Consider the following 7,400-nt stretch of genomic DNA (forward strand, 5'->3'; position numbering starts at 1 on the left):
TTGAGTCTTTTTACCTTTAACTTTCTTTATTGAATGTAATACTTTTATTACATCCAATGAGTTTCCATTTCTCTGCAATTCATGCAGACCCATACTGGATCTGTTGGAAAGAGTCGATACCATTGAAACACGATTAACATCCCTTGACACCAAAGTAGCATCCCTGGACGCCTTAATAGAAAGATTATCCAACCTCAAAAAAAAAAGACACAATGCAAAAACCTGAACACCCAATAGCTACAAACCACATCTCTACTCAACAACCACAACCCAATCCACAAAAAAACATAACCCAGACAAATATTGATATCCCAATCCTCATCAGAGAGGCTGTTGAGCGTGAACGGAAACGTCCAAACGCCATCTTATTTGGTCTAGAGGGCATCAATGATAATGATGACATCACAACCGTCCGAAACATCATCAGTGATTATCAAGCATCAACCATCTCCCCTGATGAAATACTTGACATTTCCCGCATTGGCCGAGAGCTCAAAAACAGTGACGGCTCTGTGACCCCACGCTTCTGCAGGATCATTTGCAAAAATGAATCAAGCAAATGCAAATTCATTTACACTATAAATTCACTCGCCAAAACCAACACCAACCATAAGAACCTCCGTTGTCGCCTGACCTAACCATACAGCAACGTGCCCGCTCCCGTGTACTCCGCACTGAACTCAAAAAACGTCTCGACAATGGGAGAAGGACCTGTACATTGACTACCATGCTGACTGTATCAAAAGTAAGTCACACATCCCGCAACTCAGCTTTAACCTTCAACCACAACCCTACCTCAACCAATCCACCATCACCCAAGACTAGCACGCACGCCCTAACTACCTCAACTCCAACTACTGCTGGCCTTAAATGCAAGCTACTCAATGCAAGAAGCCTTGTAAATAAAATACCTGAATTTTTCCTCCTACTAAATATGGCTAAATTCGACATTATATTTGTCTGTGAAACATGGCTCAATGCATCTCTCCCCGACTCCATTACCACAGTAAGAGACTATCATGTTTACCGATCAGATCGTGAAATTAGTAGGAGGTGGTGTTGCTATCTTCTACAAAAGTCCTTACATCTAAAAAATATCCAAGTTACCCAGGAGCTTGCTCTTCCTGAGACCATTATCTGTGAACTATCCTTAAATATCACAATTCGATTCTTACTATGTTACAGAGCACCTGATTATGACATTGAACATGTAAACAAGCTAAATACACTACTAACATGGGCAGCATCCTGCCCATACCCTTTATCTTTCTTGGTGATTTCAATCTGCCTCATATTGACTGGACCCTAAATGAATGTACAACTGAAACCATACATGCAACCTTTTACAATGCTGTTACAAATCTGGGACTGGAACAGCTAGTATCCAACAACACTAGACTAAACAACTGCCTCGATCTCATCTTCTGCAATAGTTTGAATTTAATTTACGGAATACAAACTAAAGAACCCTTTTCCAGCAGTGACCACAATATGATTGACTTTTGTCTCAACATACGTCCACACAAAAACCACCACAATGATGTGATCCCCAATTATAATTTCAAAAAGGCAACTATGATCTTATAAACAACGATCTCTCATCCCTTGATTGGCAATCTCTATTCACTGGATGCAATACTGTTGAAGACCATTACAACATATTTTTAATTGAAGTCAAAAGAGTCATCAAACTATATGTACCAACAACTACTCCCAAAACAAAACAAAAAAACAGATTGCCCATAACAATAAGGAAACTTCAATCCAAAAAGAGATCACTCTGGCGGAAAAACAAATCTGGTCACGTTGCCAATTTCAAAAGCCGATACAAAAATTTATGCCACCAAATAAAGACCGAATGCACCAATTATCATATTAAACAAGAGGAAAACCTTCTAAGCACCAATTCCACCAATGCTTTTTACAATTTTGTAAACAACAAACTAAAAGATTCAAGGTCCATCCCACCCCTGATAGGACCTAATGGTAAAGACTGCAACAACGACACCATTAAAGCCAACATCTTTAACACATTTTTTGGCTCAGTATTTGTAAACAGCAATGGATCATGCCCAGCATTTCCTAGCCGAACCACAGATAACTACAGTGATCTAATACATATCGATTTTACAGAAGACAATGTTGAAAAAGCACTACTCAATCTAAAACCATCCCTATCTATTGGACCAGATGGAATATGTGCCTATCTCTTAAAAAAGTTATCCACTGCCATAGCCAAACCTCTAAGCATAATCTTTGAAAAATCTTTCAGGACCAGTTCCTTGCCTAACCTATGGTCACAAGCCACAGTCATCCCCATCTTCAAAAGGAGACCCTTGCCTAGTTGAAAATTACAGACCAATCTCCTTATGCTGCGTCACCTGTAAAGTCATGGAATCAATTATTAACCAATCCATCATCCTCCACTTAGAGACAAACAACCTACTCTCCAATAAACAATTTGGTTTCAGAAAAAAACTATCCTGTAATCTGCAACTCTTACACTGCAAAAACATATGGACTACACAACTTGATCAGGGCAAAACAATAGATGCAATCTACATAGACTTCTGTAAAGCCTTTGATTCAGTGGTACATGACAAACTACTACTAAAAATAAAATCCTATGGTATCTCTGGACAACTGCATAACTGGATAGAAGCATTCCTGTCAAACAGACAACAAATGGTCAAAATTGGGAGTGTCCTATCAAATTCTGTACCTGTCAATAGCGGTGTCCCCCAAGGCAGTGTTCTAGGACCAACTCTCTTCATACTCTACATAAATGACCTCTGTGATCATATTAAGAGCAACTGCGTTCTTTTTGCTGATGATGTAAAGCTGTTCAATATCACAGACAATACTGCTACCCTTCAAGAAGATCTTGACTGTGTATCAGAATGGTCAAACAAATGGCAACTTCAAATCTCAACAAATAAATGCTCTGTCTTACATATTGGCAAAAAAAATCCAAAAATAAAATATAAGCTGAATAGTCAAGATCTTGTTGATGATCCAAGCTCTGTAAAGGACCTTGGAATACTCACCTCTAATGATCTAAGTGCTAGTGCCCACTGCAACTACATAGCCAAAAAAGGCATTAAGAGTTGTTAACCTAATCTTACGTAGCTTTTTCTCTGGTAATATCACACTACTAACTAGAGCATACAAAACATTTGCTAGACCAATACTCGAATACAGCTCATCAGTCTGGAACCCACATTACGTATCTGATATTAGCACAATTGAGAAAGTCCAGAAATATTTCACAAGAAGAGTTCTCCACTCCTCTACTCGTTGTAGAATACCTTATGCCACCAGACTTGAAATTCTAGAACTAGAAAACCTTGAATTACGCCGTCTTCGGTCTGATTTAAGCATGGTATATAAAATCATACATTGCAATGTCCTACCTGTCAATGAATACTTCAGCTTCAACCATAACAACACAAGAACACACAACAGATACAAACTCAAGGTTAACCGCACCAAGCTTGACTGCAGGAAATACGACTTTAGCAACAGAGTGGTCAATGTCTGGAATACTCTACCCGACTCTGTAGTTTCTTCCCCAAACCCCAAAAACTTTAACCTTAGACTGTCTACTATTGACCTCACCCCTTTCCTAAGAGGTCTGTAGGGGGCGTGCATAAGCACACCAACGTGCCTACCGTCCCTGTCCTATTGTTTCTTTTATTTTTCTTTTATTTTTCTTATATGTACTCATTTCATGTATTCATAATTATGTATACACTTTTACTTATCTCGTAAACAATTGACAAATAAAAAAAATAAAATAATAAAATAAAAATAAAATAAATAAAATAAATAAGTTCACTAATTTCAATCATTAGCTATTATATCTTTTCTTTTCAACACACTCAATTTCAGCATTTAATTATGCCCTTTCAGTGCCCATAATTCAATAGTTATCCAGTTTAATTTCTAAACCTTTGTTGTGTTAAAGTATTTTCCTTTAAATTTTCTCTTCCAAATTAATCCAAGTTTTATAGGATCCAATTTCTTTCTCACTTTCTCTGGTCGCCGCTTCCACATACTTCCCTCCAAGATAGCCCTTTATTTTAATACCGGGGTACTTCAAAAGTGATGTTCTTTGCCTGGTTCACACTCTCCTCGCTACTTCTGTGCTCCAGCACAAAACTTAGTTTCCCAGAGTGTTCTTTATCTTCGTGGTGGCCATTTTAGGACCACTGTTGCAACTTGCCTTTGGGAAGGATTTTCCTGTCAGGGAGGGGAGTTGTGACTCGCCCCGCCCCTCCAGGCGATTTCCCACCACCCCACCAGGGTGGTTCTGGTCTCGATCGGGACCCTCCAGCAAGTGAGCTCGCATGATCATAGATTCCGCTCTGGAACAAACCAGAAGTCTCAAGTGAAGTATTTCTAATAGCCTAAAGAAATTTTAACTTTCCTATACTGTTCCTATTGAGCATCTAAATGCATGTAATTCTTCCACTGTAGTCCTGTTCCATTTTCATTATGAAAAATGCTGAAAGAGGGAATAGTCTCAATCATTCCCCATGAATGTCACCCAAATTAAATCAGATGCTGCAGATGCAAAAGCCAAATTAGGTTGGTTTGCATGCAAGTTAAAAAATCCTTATAATGCAGGATTGTTGCTCAAATGAAAACTAATAGTGAATAAGTCTCTTTGCTACAAATATTTACATTCAACACGTGGATGCCTGCAGCAGCTGGTGGTTTTAAAATGCTTTTGGCAGCAAGGTTATTATACACTGAATATTCATGGATGTTCAAACAGGGCTTATAACATCAGGTAATTTCTTCTGGGTGGAGGGAAAACCAGATTTATAGTATTTTTATGGCTATAGCTGCTTTATTTTATTTGGCACAAACATGTGGACTAGGTTGGATTAACAACAGTGAATAGCTCAGTCACATAGTCTGCATGGTATAAGATTTATTCCAATACATTTAACTCCACAGTAAAAAAAAGAAAAATACCTTAAATGAAAATGTAGAAGAAAATAAGATATTTTGACATGGTGCAGGGAATTTTCAGATGGTAAAATGAATTATGTAGTAAAGGGATTTTAGACAGAAAGGTTACACTTTGCTTTTTCAGGATACTCTTCCACATCACTTACTCAGAGATTGTAGTATACAGTACAAGATTCTATAAAATGGCTATACTTATTTAAAATTTAAAAATGCATTATTTCAAATTCCTAAATATCTACCAAGAAATAAATTAGAAATCATCAAACATTTTACACCATATTCCTCAAGCAATCTTGAGGGCAACTTAATATATGGTCTAGATTCCCAAGACCCCAGAAAATATGATTAAGTCAGTACACAGATTAATGTAATTTGTCCACAAACAACTGAGACTTCTACACTCAAAACTATCACTGTGGTAAAATAACTAATGAAAGACAGACTTTATATCACTTCAGTGATGGCTGGGTGATGTCATGGAGATGCTATAAGTCATTAGTAAAAAACAGTCTTATGCTCTGTGAATGTACTGTAGTCGTCATTATTTTGCCAAGTGTCTGGGGTAGCATAGGAAAAACCCTTGATTGCCTTAATTTCAATCAAGTCTTGTCTAGAAATGATTATAAAGTCCCTAGACTTGTTTATACTCATAATCTCTAATAGTAAATACATTTAATTATGACTCACCTTAGATATATTTAGCATATTAATCAAGACCCCTATAGTTTTAAATATAAGGAACTCATGAATTGGCCTCTTACAATTAAACCCACAGTAATTTATTTAGAAATTACTGAACAAAGCAAAGGTGTGGTTCTAATCTACCATTGAAAGATTTGAAATACCTCTTCATGCTATTCTTTAAAAAATACTTATTTACAATTTGCCTTTGGTGTTTAATTTGTATTATCCAAAAAATAATAGGTTTCTTAAACAAATCAACCCTGAATTGATGCAAACACATTTTAAAATTAGAGAAGACAGTACTAAGATACCACACTATCTGAGATGCTCCAACAAATTATACTAAGGAGAGGAGAGGAGGGCCAGTTAAAAACTGACCTTTTTCTCCATATTTAATTTTATCTTTGCCTTCATGTCTCCTTGGGAAAGAAGTATTATTCTGCTTTGCTTGTAGAATGTGTTGCATCTAAAAAAACATCTCTAAAAATAGCAACTTCAGAATGAAAGCTCTTGAACAATCTTATCTATGGCATTACAAATATGGTTTTCTACCCGCCTGAATAAGGTTTTAGGCAAGATTGGTCATGAGTGTACATGTTAGACTCAGTTCAGTCAATATAATGTACTGGTGAATAGGGAAGAAGAAAAACATTACTTGGTTGGTTTCCAAAATGGTGCAAAGCATACATCCGAAACTTTATTTTAAGATGGAATATTGAAAAAAGTGTGGTTGGTTTTAAAAAAAAGCAATCCAATTAATTCTAAGTAGGCAGAACTTCTGGAAGTGAGATATTGCTGTAATGCTATCTATCCTAAGTGGTGTTCAAAGTCTTCCTATTTTCTCAGAATCTTCATTTTAAAAACTGGGGGAAACATGTTGTAATTATTAACTGTTGTGCAAGTGGCAATATCTCCCAGCTTTTTCAGTGAGCTTTTTCTCCTGGTTTTATTTTTAATCTGGATGTGGCCTCTAAAGAGGGAGGAGAAGACAAAAAAGATCCAACTACAAGCCAGATCCATGAGCTAGCTAACAATTCAAAGTCCCAAATAAAAGAGATAGTTTAATAGTGGTGTCTTTGGTACTCTCTGTACTTGGTTTTTTGCTTGCAGACGTTTCATTATCCAAGTAGGGTAACATCAGTACTACTTGAGTGTGAGGTTTCCCCCCTGTTTATATACATTAGATTGCCCTGCAGCTAATTGCCCTGTGATTTTTCTCCTTGCAATTTCTTGATTAGGGTGTTGTGGAAGAATTGCAACATATTGTGTAAAGCTGCACCTGCCACAGGCAGGCAGAAGATCAGCAGAGTGCACCAATGAGCAGTCAGAAGATACAATAAAAATCAACCATTGTTCCAAATAGGAAACTCAGCATTCTGGATCTAGCAAATCCAAAAATGCTAGAGAATTTTTGGAAGTTTGGCATTCAGACAAATCAGCCATCAATAAGACACATAGAAATAAATCATATTTACTTACCATTTAAGAGAGAGAAAAAATTATGAGGAAACATGCATCCAACAGCCCAAACCAAGAAAAGCAGGGATTAATACCAGACAAGCAAGCAGAAAACAATATCCTAGCCAAGGAACTCCCCAAAAGAAAAGCACGCTACCAATATTTGCCAGGCAAACTACTTTGACTAGGAGCAAACCCTACACTCGCACTGATGATGTTATTTAGTTGAGTAATGAAACATCTGCAAACAAACAACCAAGATCAGAAAAACACTAGAG

Source organism: Pseudonaja textilis, chromosome 1 (assembly GCF_049901715.1).
Source record: "Pseudonaja textilis isolate UNSWEBS1 chromosome 1, rPseTex1.2, whole genome shotgun sequence".
NCBI lineage: Eukaryota > Metazoa > Chordata > Lepidosauria > Squamata > Elapidae > Pseudonaja > Pseudonaja textilis.